We start from the raw sequence: 14,072 nt of genomic DNA, 5'->3' as shown, positions 1-14,072 counted from the left end.
GCGTCACGGTGGCACAGTGGCTAGCACCACTGCCTCACAGCGTCAGGGACCCGGGTTTGATTCCGACCTCGGGTGAATGTATGGAGTTTGCACATTCTCCCCACGTCTGCGTGGGTTTCCTCTGGGTGCTCCGGTTTCCGCCCACAGTCAAAAGATGTGTAGGTTAGGAGGATTGGTGCAAAATGTAGCTCGTTTCATGTTAAATTGCCCCTTAGTGTCCAAAGGTTACTGGATTACGGGGATAGGATCGGGGAAGTGGACCTATGTTGGGTGCTCTTTCAGCGTGTTGGTGCAGAACCTTTGGGCTGAATGGCCTCCTTCTGCACGATAGGGATTCTACAACATTGAGGCTTGGGGGCTTCCGGTGACGGCGGACGGGAGGCGGCCGCACAATGGAGGGCTCCCATTCGGGAACGGCATTTTTGGGGCTTTAAGCCCGGTCCCAGTGCCCACGGAGGCGGCAGAAGCAGGGAGAAGGCACGGAGGAGGCACAGTGAAGACCCAGGAGGAAAAAAAAACAAAGAAAAATGTCGAGGGTGAGCAAGAAAACGGCTGAAAAAGAAACAGCTGAAGGTCTGTCGGGGAGTGGAAAGGTCACCGCGGGGTCACCAAGGAAAATGGAGGCTGGAGCACCAGGGAAGGCCGCACTGCTTACGGCTGAATAAATAACTAAGGTGATGGCAGTGGAATTTGAAAAGCAGTTGGCGCAGATTGCGAAATGCATGGAGACAGTGAGGAAGGAGATGAGGGAGGTTTTGAGTGTGTTGGTGGAGGAGGCGGTTTCCTCGGTGAGGACGGAGGTGGCGAGCGCAGTGGCGGAGGTGCGAGAGCAAGGGGAGGCGCTGAAGGAAGTGGAGGAGACGTTATTGCAGCACGGTGATCAACTTGCCTCGATGGGGAAAGAGATGCGGGAGGTGATGGACCCTAACAAGGATCTGCGAGGAAAAATGGAAGACCTGGAAAACAGATCCAGGCGACAGAATTTGAGGATTGTGGGGCTGCCCAAAAGAGTTGAAGGACCGAAGCCGACTGAGTATTTTGCTGCAATGCTGGCAAAACTATTGGAGGAGGGGGAGGCTCCCTCCCGATAGGAACTGGATCGGGCTCATCGGTCGTGGAGGCCTGTACCAAAGGCGAGTGAGCCGCCAAGGGCAGTGACTCTGTGCTTCCATAGGTACAGTGTGAAGGAGAAGGTCCTGAGCTGGGCCAAGCAGAAGCGGGTGGTGCAGTGGGCTGGAGCTGGTATAAGTGTATACCAGGACTTTACGGTGGAGCTGGCAAGGAGGCGGGCTGCCTTCAACCGGGTGAAGAGGGCACTGTACATTAGCAAGGTGTGGTGCGGCATTGTATATCCAGCGAAGCTGAGGGTGACTTACAAGCTCAGGGGCTTTTATTTTGGAACGGCGGAAGCAGCGGAGGAGTTTGCGAAAGCAGAAGGACTGTGGCAGAACTGACAAATTGAGGAATGGCCATGTGCCGATGTAACCTCATGACTGTATTTTCTTCTTTTTCTTCTTTCTGCGCACGGGTGTAGAGACTAAAGGAGCCAATCTGGTATATATTTGGACAAGGGAAGGGACGGGACTTTCACTCGAAATGAGGGTTCTTTGGGGTGTAGGTGGATATGCGGGGTTTGTGTGCTAAAAGGGGATCTTTGGGCTTTCCTAGGGCCGGGCAAGGGGGAAAGGGACCCGGGCGGGGGCCTCCACGCTGGCCGGTTTAAGCCGGCCAGTGAACGGGAGTGAGGTGGGGGGAGGGGCTGCGGCCATCGGAGCCTGGCAGAACAGGGTCCGAGTGGTCTAGCCGGGGTGGAAAGTTGGGGGGAAGGAACCGAGGGTAGGGGGAGGAGTTTTACAAGAGGCAGTGGATGGGAGGAGCTGGAGACCTTGGGGGGGGGGGGGGGGGGGGCGAGAAGAGAGCTGTGTAAGATTAAGGGTGACTACGGGTAATTCCTGATTCTTTTTTGTCATTTGTTTATGTAAACATGCTGGTTGAGGTTTGGGGGTTGGTGGGTAGATGGGATCATTGTTATTATGGGGACTGACATATCTTACTGATTGTTGTTTTTTTGTTGATGGATGTAAATGTGGGAGAAAATGTGAAAAAGGTGAATTAAAATTTTTTTAAAAACAAAAAAACATTGAGGCTTGGGGGTCAGTGCCTGGCCCACTCCATTTGCAGTGCAAAGTGAAGGGAGTGGCTGGAGGCTGCTGACTGGGCTTTCCGTAAGTCACTGCTCAACTTTACTGTTCTAACCACATGTATTTGTGGAAACCTGCCAGCAAAAAGTGGTGGTGCTCGTTTAAGATGCCTTTTCACAATTGCAGATTACAATGACAAATTCAAGCCTGTTCAACAGACCCCACAAGCAAGAAACAGGCCTCAGAAAGGATTGCCTGGTACCTTCATATCAAAGTTTTTCAATTAATCGCTTCTTAAAAATTACAGTCTTTTTCAAACATTGGGATTGCACAATGTCACAGAACAGTGAGACGTTTTTCTATCTGTTAACGCCCCCCCCTTGCCAAGTTCCTTTGAACGCAGTTACATCTGGAGTACTGCATCCAGTTATAAATGTCTCATCTCAGATTGTCCTCGGAGGGGAGGGGCTATGTAGATTCACCAAAATGATCCCATGGCTGAAAAAGGTGGAATTGAAAAGTTGCAAAGACTCGGCTTGTGTGCACATCAATTTATTTATTTTTAAATGTTAGCGTACCCAATTCATTTTTTCTAATTAACGGGCAATTTAGTGTGTTCAGTCCACCTACCTTGCACATCTTTGGGTTGTGGGGGCGAAACCCACGCAAACACGGGGAGAATGTGCAAACTCCACACGGACAGCGACCCAGAGCCGGGATCGACCTGGGACCTCGGTGCCATGAGACTGCAGTGCTACCACTGCACCACCGTGCTGCCCTGCACATCAATTTATAGGAGTAAAGCATGATCTAACGCGGGTGTTTAAAATGATTTTGGTAGGGTAGACAGAGATCATCGGTTGGGCAGGGGTGTCAGGTTGAAATTAGTGCTCGGCCATTTAGGGGCATGTCAAGAAGTACTTCTTTACACAAAGGGTAGTGGGGCAATCGGGATCTCTCTCGCCAAAAGGGCTACTGAAACTAAATCATTTGAAACTTTAAAGACTGACGCTGATAGATTTTATATAGCAACTGTATTAAGGGATGCATAACCAAGGTGGACAAATAGAGTAACGATACACATGATCTAACTGAATGATGGACCAGATCAGCGCAACTGAATGACGCAGTGCTCCTTCTTCTGTTCCTAGTCGGAAAATATCATGCAGTGAACAGACACAAACACTTTCACAGACCTCATCAGTGAACACAAAAGGTATTTATTAATAAGAATTGTATAGCAGCTTCATGACTCTAGCTCATTCCCAGAATATCTCTGCCATGGACCCTGGTCCTGATTGGTTACACAGATCAGATGACCCTTACTCTGCTGTGTTGCCCTTTAAAGGGACAATCACCTCACACACACAGACTACGTGAACAGGGACCTTCTCAGCATTATTTGGAGGCCAGACTGTCTGCCCAGCTATGGGTGGTCCTTGGTAAGAATTGGGCTGTTCTACCCAACATATCCTGACCCCCAAGTCAAAATATCACCCTTACTTGAACAACATTATTTTTTACATTTCCCACACCATCGACATTTAGCATCTCAAGAGTGAAGTTCCTAATTTAGCGCCACAGTTGGTGGGCTACTTTGGATTTAGGTCTCCAAACATGAGGAACCAGTTTGAGATGGCTCACAAGGATTCATTTTACAGCAGCATCCTTCCCATGTCATCGAGGAATGACCCAAATGGATCCAAACACGAGCCCCACAAATGAAAAAAAAAAAAAGAACAGTTTTCTAAATCAATAGAGTCACCTAGTCTCCCACATCTGCAAACTTAGGCCAGCAATGCAATGGAATTATGTGGAGTGGTCAGAAAGTTGTAATTGGTGCTCACACCAAAAAACGACTTGTGGTCAAAAAACCATACCAACTCTCATTTACAGAGTAAAATATTCTCCTGCAAACACATCAAACAGAATTATACACCACCCCGAGGCGGCTTCTGATTTACTGGGGTGAGGGGGTTGGGCAGGAGACGGCCAGAGGTCTCACGGCGCCGAGGTCCCAGGTTCGATCCCGGCTCTGGGTCACTGTCCGTGTGGAGTTTGCACATTCTCCCCATGTTTGTGTGGGTTTCGCCCCCACAACGCAAAGGTGTGCAAGGTAGGTGGATTGAACACGCTAAATTGCTCCTTAATAGGAAAAAATGAATTGGGTACTCTAAATTTAAAAAAAGGAAAGGGCCAGAGGAAGGGAGGCAGGTGGAGGAGGGAAAAGAGCATAATGTTGAATGAACTTAATGGCCACTAAAGGGGCATTAACCCACCTAGCCTCAATTTCCAGGCTGGCAGGTGTGGGGAGGATGGGAAACAAACAGAACCAACATTCCCAATCTCGGGCAGGAAGCAGGGAATGGGGTGGAGGGGGGGGGGGAACACCTCACTCTGAAGGCCTCCTCCAAGTTAAGGTGCCACCCCTCCCCCGGAGTGTTGGGAGACCCAGGTCTCTATGCCCCCCCTCCCCCGGCCGGCCTTCCCTCACCCACCTCCGTGGCCTAACCCCACGCTGTGATCGCCACCCTCCCAAACTCCCTCCTGCCACCTGGACATACCCTCCCCAACTTCCCAGACTTAGTCCCAGACAGAGCGCAGCAGTACCGCTCCTGGCCACTGCAGCGCCATGTCTGACCGGGTTGAAGTGCTGTCGGCCCATTAGATTGGCTGACAGCTCTCACAAGGCGAGACTCCCTTTCAAGGGAGGACGGGAGTCCTGCCCATTGCCAATCAACTCTCAATCGAGCATTAAACGGCACTGGGAGTTCGAGAATAGGCAGCTACGTGTTAGATGCCGAATTGCAGAATGGTGAGCACCGATCGCTCTCCAACCTCAAAATTCTACCCACTTTCACAGTCACATAAATAGCAAAAAAAAAACAAAATATGAACATGGGAAACCTTGAAGCGGAATTATCCAGGGCCCCACCAGTGGGATCAATAGTGGGTAGGGAGAATTCTGCATGAGGTCCAAAAATAGATTTAATGCTTCCGTGAAATCACAGTTGGATCTTCCAATGCTGAATGCCCTGGCGGATCGGGAATTCCACTGGAGGACGACATGAAATTAATTTGCATCGCGTTAATGGGATGTAGATAAAGGCCCGACCGGAATCTTCCCCTTCCACAGCCGATGTGACACCAATGGGAATCACGCCGGCCTAGAATGCATCTGGACCACGTGACATGCAGAAGTCTGGACTTACTTGTAGAAGGTCTGGGGCTGCTGTTGGAATTTGGGATGGAGACCACCAGTGACCATACACCCTGGAGCATCTCAGCAATGGGTGGAGGGAGCTTCTATCTTTTTCTTTCAATTAAGGGGCAATTTTTCCACAGCCAATCCACCTACCCTGCACATCTGTGGATTGTGGTGGTGAGAACCACGCAGGCACAGGGAGAATATGCAAACTCTAGACGGATGGTGACCCAGAGCCAGGATCGAACCTGGATCCTCAGTGTTATGAGGCAGCAGTACTAACCACTGCGCCACTGTACCGCTCTACCCAGGTGAATAAGTAATTACAGAAGATATGACGTGTTTTTTTTTAAAATGGCCTTTGCAGCGGGAAATAGTCCCTGTTCCCGCCGCCACCACAGGACTCAGCCCTTGATGGGAGAATGCCACCCTTGGTTTTTTATATTGCACGTTTACTGGTATCACTCCTAACTAACTGATTGATCATGTGTGACTTAATACAATGCACCAATGCATGGCTGGACACAGGGCCTTGTGCTCAATTCTCCAGGCAATGACTCCTGGTTTTAATTTTGCTGTTGTGACCAGTTAGGAGTGAAGGCTAGACACCATCCCACAGGAAGAGGAACAGAAGGCCCATGTAGAAGCTACACATCTATTAAGTGGATCTATTTTATTGGGGCATAATCACTTCCTGCTGTGAAATGTAGCCTTGCCTCTGAATCAATTTATTTTCCTACAGAGCAGTGCGGATCCTTGCTCGTTGAGCACCCAAAGAAGGGAGTGAATAAAGGTTTGGATACCTATTGCAATGAGGTTAGAAAGGACCACAGAGATTTTATGGGTTAAACAGTGATCACAATTTTGAAAGTGTTTAATTACGTGTGGAGCACTTTCTTTGGGGGGGGGGGGGGGTTTATTATAGACTGGTTTCACATTTTAGAAAAAGAATCCTAGGTTTTTTCCTCCCGTATGTTTTCGCTTGGCATCTTCATGGTCCATGATGCCAGCTGAGGTCGTTAGAACGAGTTACCCAAACTGACGGGAAGGCAGTAAACCATTTTCCAACCTTTCTAGCTCCTTTATTGGAACATCAAATCGGAGACGAATGACACCACACTTGTTCAGTCTGCCTGTGAGATTGACAACTATTTTCCCACCCCTGCGGTCATCAATAATTTCAAACTCTCCAATACAGCCATGCTTCATCATTACAGTCAGGAATCTCACAATCACTTTGGAGCATGGCCGGATGAGAACCTGCCGTTTTCCACATTTCTCTGCATTGTTGATGCAGGTAAGGGCATCAGCAAGAACATTCATGCGCACCATGATGCCGCTTCGGTCAATATGGCAGAAAGAGCACGTGTGGAGCACTTTAAGACATCCCAAAGGACCTGACAGACAAAATGCAGGGAGGTCGTTTAAAAAAAAAATAGATTTAGAATACCCAATTCATTTTTTTCCAATTAAGGGGCAATTTAGCGTGGCCAATCCACCTACCCTGCGCATCTTTTGCATTGTGTGGGTGAAACCTGTTGTGTTATGTACTCTGTGATAACACAGGCTGCAACTGGATGCAGCTTTAACCAAAAGATACTCCAGACCTTGAAGTTAGTTCAATCTGATTTGAACCAGTAGCACAGTTCTCGGAGTTCGACTCTCTGCTAACTTAAGTGTGGTTACTCTGTCTGATTGAACCAGACTAGCTCTTAGTTACGTGCTGGAGGTGTGATACTGTACATACACCCTGGCTCACTCTGTAGATGTTCATCAGTGGAAAGAGGCAGAGTGTGAGTGCCTCGTGCCTTTTATAGTGAGATACTACCCCTGAGTGTCCTGCCTGCTCATTGGTCATGTCCTGTTCTGTGTGTTCATTAGCTGCCTGTCTGTATATCATTATCTGCATATCCTGACAAAACCCACACAAACACGGGGAGAATGTGCAAACTCCACATGGACAGTGACCCAGAGCCGGGATCGAACCTGGGACCTCGGCGCCGGGAGTCCGCAGTGCTAACCCATTGCACCACCATGCTGCCCAGGGAGGTCATTTTAACAGAAGCCAGCCACAGGAAATGGATTGGATCAGCCCCATTGGACTGGGCAACTAGGTCCAGTTCCATCGCATGCTGTAGGTTAAAATTACTCCACAATTTTTTTCTTGTTACTGTCCGAGAGCTTGGCCAGCACCATTTCTCCACCTAAAAAAGACAAAACCACATTACAACTGATCTTTCTATAAACGTATAGCTACTCTATTAAGCCTCTATTTGGAGAGGCAGATGAGAGGAGAGAATAATGTCAATAATATTTAACCAAGAATTGATTGAATGTTGTCGTCTATGGGTATTAAAAAATAAATCCCAGATCATTCACTTTTTATGAGTGGGATTCTCCAGCCAAGTTCGCCTGGAGAGCGGAGAATCCCACCCGAGGTCAATGGATTTTCCATTGTCCACAGCTCGCCCATGGCGTTCTTATTTTGTTTTATAAATTTAGAGTACCCAATTCATTTTTTTTCCCAATTAAGGGGCAATTTAGCGTGGCCAATCCACCTAGCCTGCACATCTTTGGGCTGTGGGGGCGAAACCCACGCAAACACGGGGAGAATGTGCAAACTCCACATGGACAGTGACCCAGAGCCGGGATCGAACCTGGGACCTTGGCGCCGTGCGGCAGCAGGGCTAACCCACTGCGCCACCGTGCTGCCCTGCCCATGACATTCTTGAGGCAGGCGGGGCAGGAGAATCCAACCCAATGTATTTTAGCTTTCAATCAATGCTACAGTATGGACGTGTTGGCAGAGCTGCCGATCTTTCTTGATTCACTAACCCTCACACGGTACCGCCGTAGATTTAGTTTCTGCAAAAGCAAGAGACACTTAGCTCATAGAAAGGTTCACATTCCTGACAGATTAGATTGAACACAACAAGTAAGATAGAGGCTGAACAGCACAGTGCCTGTCAAATAAACAAAGAAGTGGAATCAATGGGTTACCAAGGCCCAAAGCAAGTCGTTAAAAGCATGCGTTTGATACTCTCGGATTCACTCAAAATTGGGGCGGATGGGGAGGTATCTGAAGAGTCAAACAATTTGCCCCTCAGCTTTCATGGAGCGTGAAAACCAAAATCAATTCACATGTGGTTTTAGAGTCAGAGACAACACATGCAGATTTGTTTCAGGACTGAAGAAGGAGGAGCCTAAACAAAGGAATACCATCACCAAATTGATTGCAAACCTTCACCAGGAAGACTCAACTCCCAAGACAACTCGAGGTGGGTAACAAATTTCAGCCTCATCTTCAATGCCCATATCCAGAAAATAATTTTGTAAACATTTGCTACTGCTAACCGATTTAGCCAACCCCAGTGCGAAAGTGGGAGCTGGCAGTGGGAATTTTCTAAACATCAGACTCATCAAATCAAAGTAGGCCACCAGTAAACTCTACACTTCCAGATCAGCATGGCTGGTTGGGATAGGCTCATCTCTCTCTGGGTGACTTGTGCTGCAGTGTGGTTCCAGATTTACAATGGCCTCTCCCATAAGGCAAGGGATTATCATAGAATCCACAGTGCAGAAGGCCGCCGCCGTACTCAAAAAGAGCACCCCACCCAACCTTTTTTTGGAGACTTAGGGCAATCTAGCCAATCCCACCTAACCTGCACGTCTTTGGACTTTGGGAAGAAACTGGAGCACCCGGAGGAAACCCACGCAGACACGGGGAGAACGTGCAGACTCCGCACAGACAGTGACCCAAGACGGAAATTGAACCTGGGACTCTGGAGCTGTGAAGCAACAGTGCTAACCACCATGCTACCCATAGACAGGTATAGACAAGGGTTCTAGACAATGAGTGGGAAGGTGATTACAATGTAGGCAAGCCGAAAGAATAAAAGAGCTGAATTTTCTTTTTGGAAAAAGGAGCGAAACACTGTCTCAGCGTTAAAACCACACAGTCGAGGAGGTATTCGGGTTTGATGTCCATTTGGGCTGAGTCAGTTTTGAAATCAGCCAGGATGGCAGCGCCAATGTTTTCAACACCCCTGGGTTCGGGAGGGAAACAAAACCAGCCAGAGTTTCTGTTCCCATTAGCTAACCTGTTTGAAGACTCGATGGTTCAGCGTCAGGTAAAGGCCGGATCATGTTGCTTGTGATATCCCTGCTTTAGCTGTTTAACTAAGGCCCCGTCTATTCCCTCAGGTGGACAGAAGAGATCCAACACCACTTTTTGAAGCAAGGCAGGAGCATTCCTCCACTGTCCTGTCTAACATTTATCCCTCAACCAACATTGAAAATATCGCCGGCTGTGGGACTGTGCTGTGGCACTTCCTGCGTTACCATAATGGCTGTACTTCTGAACTTCTGACTGCAAAGTATACTTCAGCACCTTGAGGCCATGAAAGATGCTATATAAATAGCAGTCCTTCTGTCTAATTACACAATCCAGAGTTGGCCCTTCAGTCCTGCATTAGGTAGTTTCCCACCCTCCCCTCAATCTCACTGAAGCATGTTTCAGTAGCTAAGCGATCCCACAACCAACCAATCAGCTCTATGCTTTGCAGGCCCGGCGTAGCTGAACGTCTGCTTTCAGTCAAAATTTACCAGGAGTGGATGGTGTGTTCCATCAACCTGACAGCTGATAATGAAGTACTGTTCTATTGGCATTATAATAGGAGTCAAACACTTGCGTCAAAACAAGACATCCGCCGATTATGAATCTTGAAACAAGAGCCATGTAAGTTAGCTCTTGACACACTTTGGAATGGGTCCAGTATTGTTTGGAGCATTTTTGTGTAAACCTTCTGCAATATAACTCGGTGTAAAAGTGCAGGATATTAGTGGGTTAAAAGGTCAACGTTCCCTTCTCTGTAAAACCGATTCCAAATGCACGGAAGGTTTTCAGGAGTATCCTGGACAATAATAATCTTTTTGTTCTATTAACAACATGAAGGCTGTATTTTCTTTATATTTACAAACTCAGGACCATTGGAGACAAATTTTAAATAAAAATGTGCTGTTAGAACTCCCCAAACCATGGGCCGATCCTCCCAAAAAATGTCCAAGTTAATTTGTGTCAGGTTTTTCCAAAGAGTTTCCTGCCGGCTCTACCAGCGAGTTCCCCACCACTATTTAATAACAATTTTTTGGGGCCCTGGGGTGTTTCTCACCGGTTTGGCCCACATAAAAAAAGCACTGGGGAGCTGAACTCAGAGACCGGGCCACTGTTTTGAAAGGGTGCCCCGATCTCCAAGTGAGCTTGTGGGTATCCCATACCCCCCCCCCACCCACCCATGGGCAATGTCACTCCCCATACACATACCCCTTTATAACACCCCTCCTTTCCAGGACCATCCATCATCCCTCCAACCTCCCAGAGGTTCCTACTTCCCTGCACTCTCCCACCCTTCAAACCCTCCCTCCACCCTCATTTTATGGGCATGGCCCCCCTCGCACTCTGGCACAGCCAATGTGCCTGGATGGCACTGTCAAGCCAGCAGGAGCACTGCCAGGGAGGCCAAAAAAAATCGAAGAAGTCCGGTGGACCCCACCTGAGTAGGTTGTAAGTAGGTTTACAACCTACTTCCAGGAGCGCCATTTGGTCATGCCCATTTGGGACAGAGTTCTGACTCCGACATCTCACGGGACTTCGTAGAATCCCACAGGCATGGAGGCTCTGGGGAGGCTCGCTGGAAGCCTTGCCCAGCCTTCTCTGTACATGTTGCCCTCTCCCTTTAGCACAATGCAACCGGAGAATCGTGCCCCATATCTTCATTATTTTTTATGGACAATCCTTGTTCTCCTAACCTCAATCAGAATGATGTAGGCTTGTGCTCCATTCCAAAACTTGAATAAATAACCTAGGCTGGCACTTCACGGAGGGAGTACTGCATTGTTGGAATGAAACTCTAACCATATCTACCAGTTCAGATGAATGTAACAAGGTGCCAAAGCACCACTATTTGACTGCCATGGAGAGCTCAAGAATATCCATACCAACATTTCTCCCTCATTCAATCATCAAAAAACAATCAACTGGTCATTCACCTCATTAGTTTTTCTCATTGATGCAACATGTCGATTCCTTTCTTGCTGAAATTCAACCAATACAGATCCCTTTAATATTGTTTTCAAACTCCAAGATCTTCAATATTTTTGGATTATTTCATGGAATATGGGCCTCACCAATATTTTTAATGCTGAGTTGGAGGTGAGTTACTCGCCGCAGGATTCCTCGCTTCTGACCAGCTCTTACAACCATAACATTTTTATGTCTGGTCCAGTTCAGATTCTGGCCAATGGTAACCTCCAGGATGTCGATAGTGCGGATTTCAGAGATGGCAATCCCACTGAATGACAAGAGGCAATAGTTAAATTATCTCTTGTTAGAGGTGGGCACTGTCTGCCACTTGTGTGGCACGAATTTCATTTACCACTTGGGAGCCCAAGCCTGGCAGAACCCAAATCGACCATCAACGAGCAGGTGGTTTCGGAGTAAGTGCTGCTTGATAGCACTAACGATGGTTCCTTCCATTACTTTGCTGATGATCGTGAGTAGACTTATGGGGCGGTTATTGGCTGGAATAGATTTGTCCTGCTTTGTGTACGGGACATACCTGGGCAATTTTCCACATTGCAGGGTAGATTCCGCATTGTATTGTATTGTAGCTGTACTGGAACAGCTTGGATTGAGGCGCAGCAAGACTTGGAGAAAAAGTCTTCATACTATTGAGGATTGTCAGGGCCCATAGCCATTGCAGTATAATAATCAACTTGCATTGATAGAGTGCCCTCTACTCAGTAAACACCCTAAGACACAATACCTAGTCGGAGAAACAGAAACAAATAGGAAGAATAAGAATAGATCAGGCACCAGGTAACAATACAAGAGTTCCAAGAGGTGACTGTCGTGTTGGGTGCTCTGCTACACAGACGAACCAACACGGTTGCAGATGGTACAACTCTGTTTTATTACTATCAATAACAACATCTGTAAACTTGTTACTGTGGTTCGTTCATTACCCTTTAACCTGTGGACCCAGCCCTAACAATATCTTAGAGAGGCACTCAGCACATGGTGTATGTCTGAGTGGCACGCTGTGAGCTCTGTGCCCTGAGCTGTCTCCTGCTGGAATGAGCGGGAACTGTGGTGTTCCCGTTTTATAGTGCGTGTGCCCTTGCTTGTGATTGGCTGTGATATTGCGTGTGTGTTGATTGGTCCGTTGATCTGTCCATCAGTGTGTATGTGTGTTTGAATCATGATGTTTATCTGAATATCATGACATCGCCCCCCTTTTTTACAAAAATATGTGCCTATGTGTTAATAAATATAGATGTGTACTGAGCGCAGCTGAATGTATGTGTGCAATATCTACAACATGTACATGAGGCTAAACTATATACATAGGAAGGTGTCAGGTGCAACATAGCAACAAGGTTGTACCATAAACAAAACAAGTGTAAACATCAAGCATCAAAACAAACTCCTGTAATGACAAAAAGTGAAACATATTAACATTGGACTCACTAAAGTTTTATGCCACAATGTTCAAACAGGCTCATAAGTCCAGCCTAGTAGGTGGGTGACGAATTTGGGTTGACCGCCTCAAGGGTGGGTCAGGATCCACCGGCTGAGGAATGGGCCTGGCCACAGGCAACAGAGGAATGGGCATGGTGGCAGGAAGCTCCACGAATCGACATCAGGAACAATAGGAGGGCGTGGCACCAGTGTAAGTTCCCGTAGCGAGCGCGGAAGCAGGCGAAGAGCCCGGCGATTGCGCCGGCGAATGGAGCCATCAGGCATGCGAACCAGGAATGAGCGGGGAGCCACGCATCGGAGAACTTCGGCAGTTGCCGACCAGCCACCCTCTGGTAGGTGGATGCGGACGTTGTCTCCAGGCGCCAAGGCAGGAAGATCAGTTGCCCGAGTGTCATGTGCCACCTTCTGCTGAGCACGCTGCTGTCGCATCAGGTGTAGGAACAGGAATGGATGGCACAGTGGTCCTGAGGGCGTGACCCATCAACAGCTGGGCTGGTGAGAGGCCAGTGGCTAGTGGGGTCGAGGGATAGGCCAACAGGGCTAAACAGAAGTCAGATCCGGCATCAGCAGCCTTGCAGAGGAGCCGCTTGACGATATGAATGCCCTATTCTGCCTTGCCAGTGGACTGGGGATGCAGAGGGCTGGACGTCACGTATGTGAAGCCATAAGAAGCAGCAAAAGAAGACCATTCTTGGCTTGCAAAACAGGGCCCATTTGTCCAACATGACAGTAAGCGGAATGCCATTGCGAGCGAAGGTCTCTTTGCATGCCCTGATGACAGCGCACGATGTCAAATCGTGCAGGCGTATGACCTCTGGATAATTCGAAAAGTAATCTATAATGATGACGTAGTCCCTGCCGAGCGCATGAAAAAGGTCCACACCCACCTTCGCCCAGGGGGACGTCACCAATTCATTCGGCTGAAGCGTCTCAGCGGGCTGCGCCAGCTGAAACCTTTGGCAGGTGGGGCAGTTGAGCACCATGTTGGCAATGTCGTCGCTGATACCCGGTCAGTAGACAACTTCTCGGACCCTCCGTCTGCACTTCTCAACCCCGAGATGGCCTTCGTGTAATTGTTCGAGGACCAGCCTGTGCATGCTGTGTGGAATCACAATCCGGTCCAACTTTAGGAGGACACCATTAATGACAGCCAAGTCGTCCCAGACATTGTAGAATTGTGGGCACT

The 14,072-nt window shown here is 48.3% G+C and overlaps 1 protein-coding gene and 1 pseudogene across 6 annotated transcripts in view; both read right to left on the bottom strand.

Annotated features, from left to right (window-relative positions):
• Positions 1-14,072, bottom strand: part of LOC140420974 (ETS-related transcription factor Elf-1-like) — a 371,469-nt gene that overhangs the window by 248,939 nt on the left and 108,458 nt on the right. The window lies entirely within an intron of this gene.
• Positions 6,286-6,678, bottom strand: LOC140422749 (small ribosomal subunit protein uS8-like; annotated as a pseudogene).

The sequence above is a fragment of the Scyliorhinus torazame genome, chromosome 5 (genome assembly GCF_047496885.1).
Source record: "Scyliorhinus torazame isolate Kashiwa2021f chromosome 5, sScyTor2.1, whole genome shotgun sequence".
NCBI lineage: Eukaryota > Metazoa > Chordata > Chondrichthyes > Carcharhiniformes > Scyliorhinidae > Scyliorhinus > Scyliorhinus torazame.
Note: the sequence above shows the minus strand (reverse complement) of the source record. Positions and strands in the feature narration are given on the sequence as shown.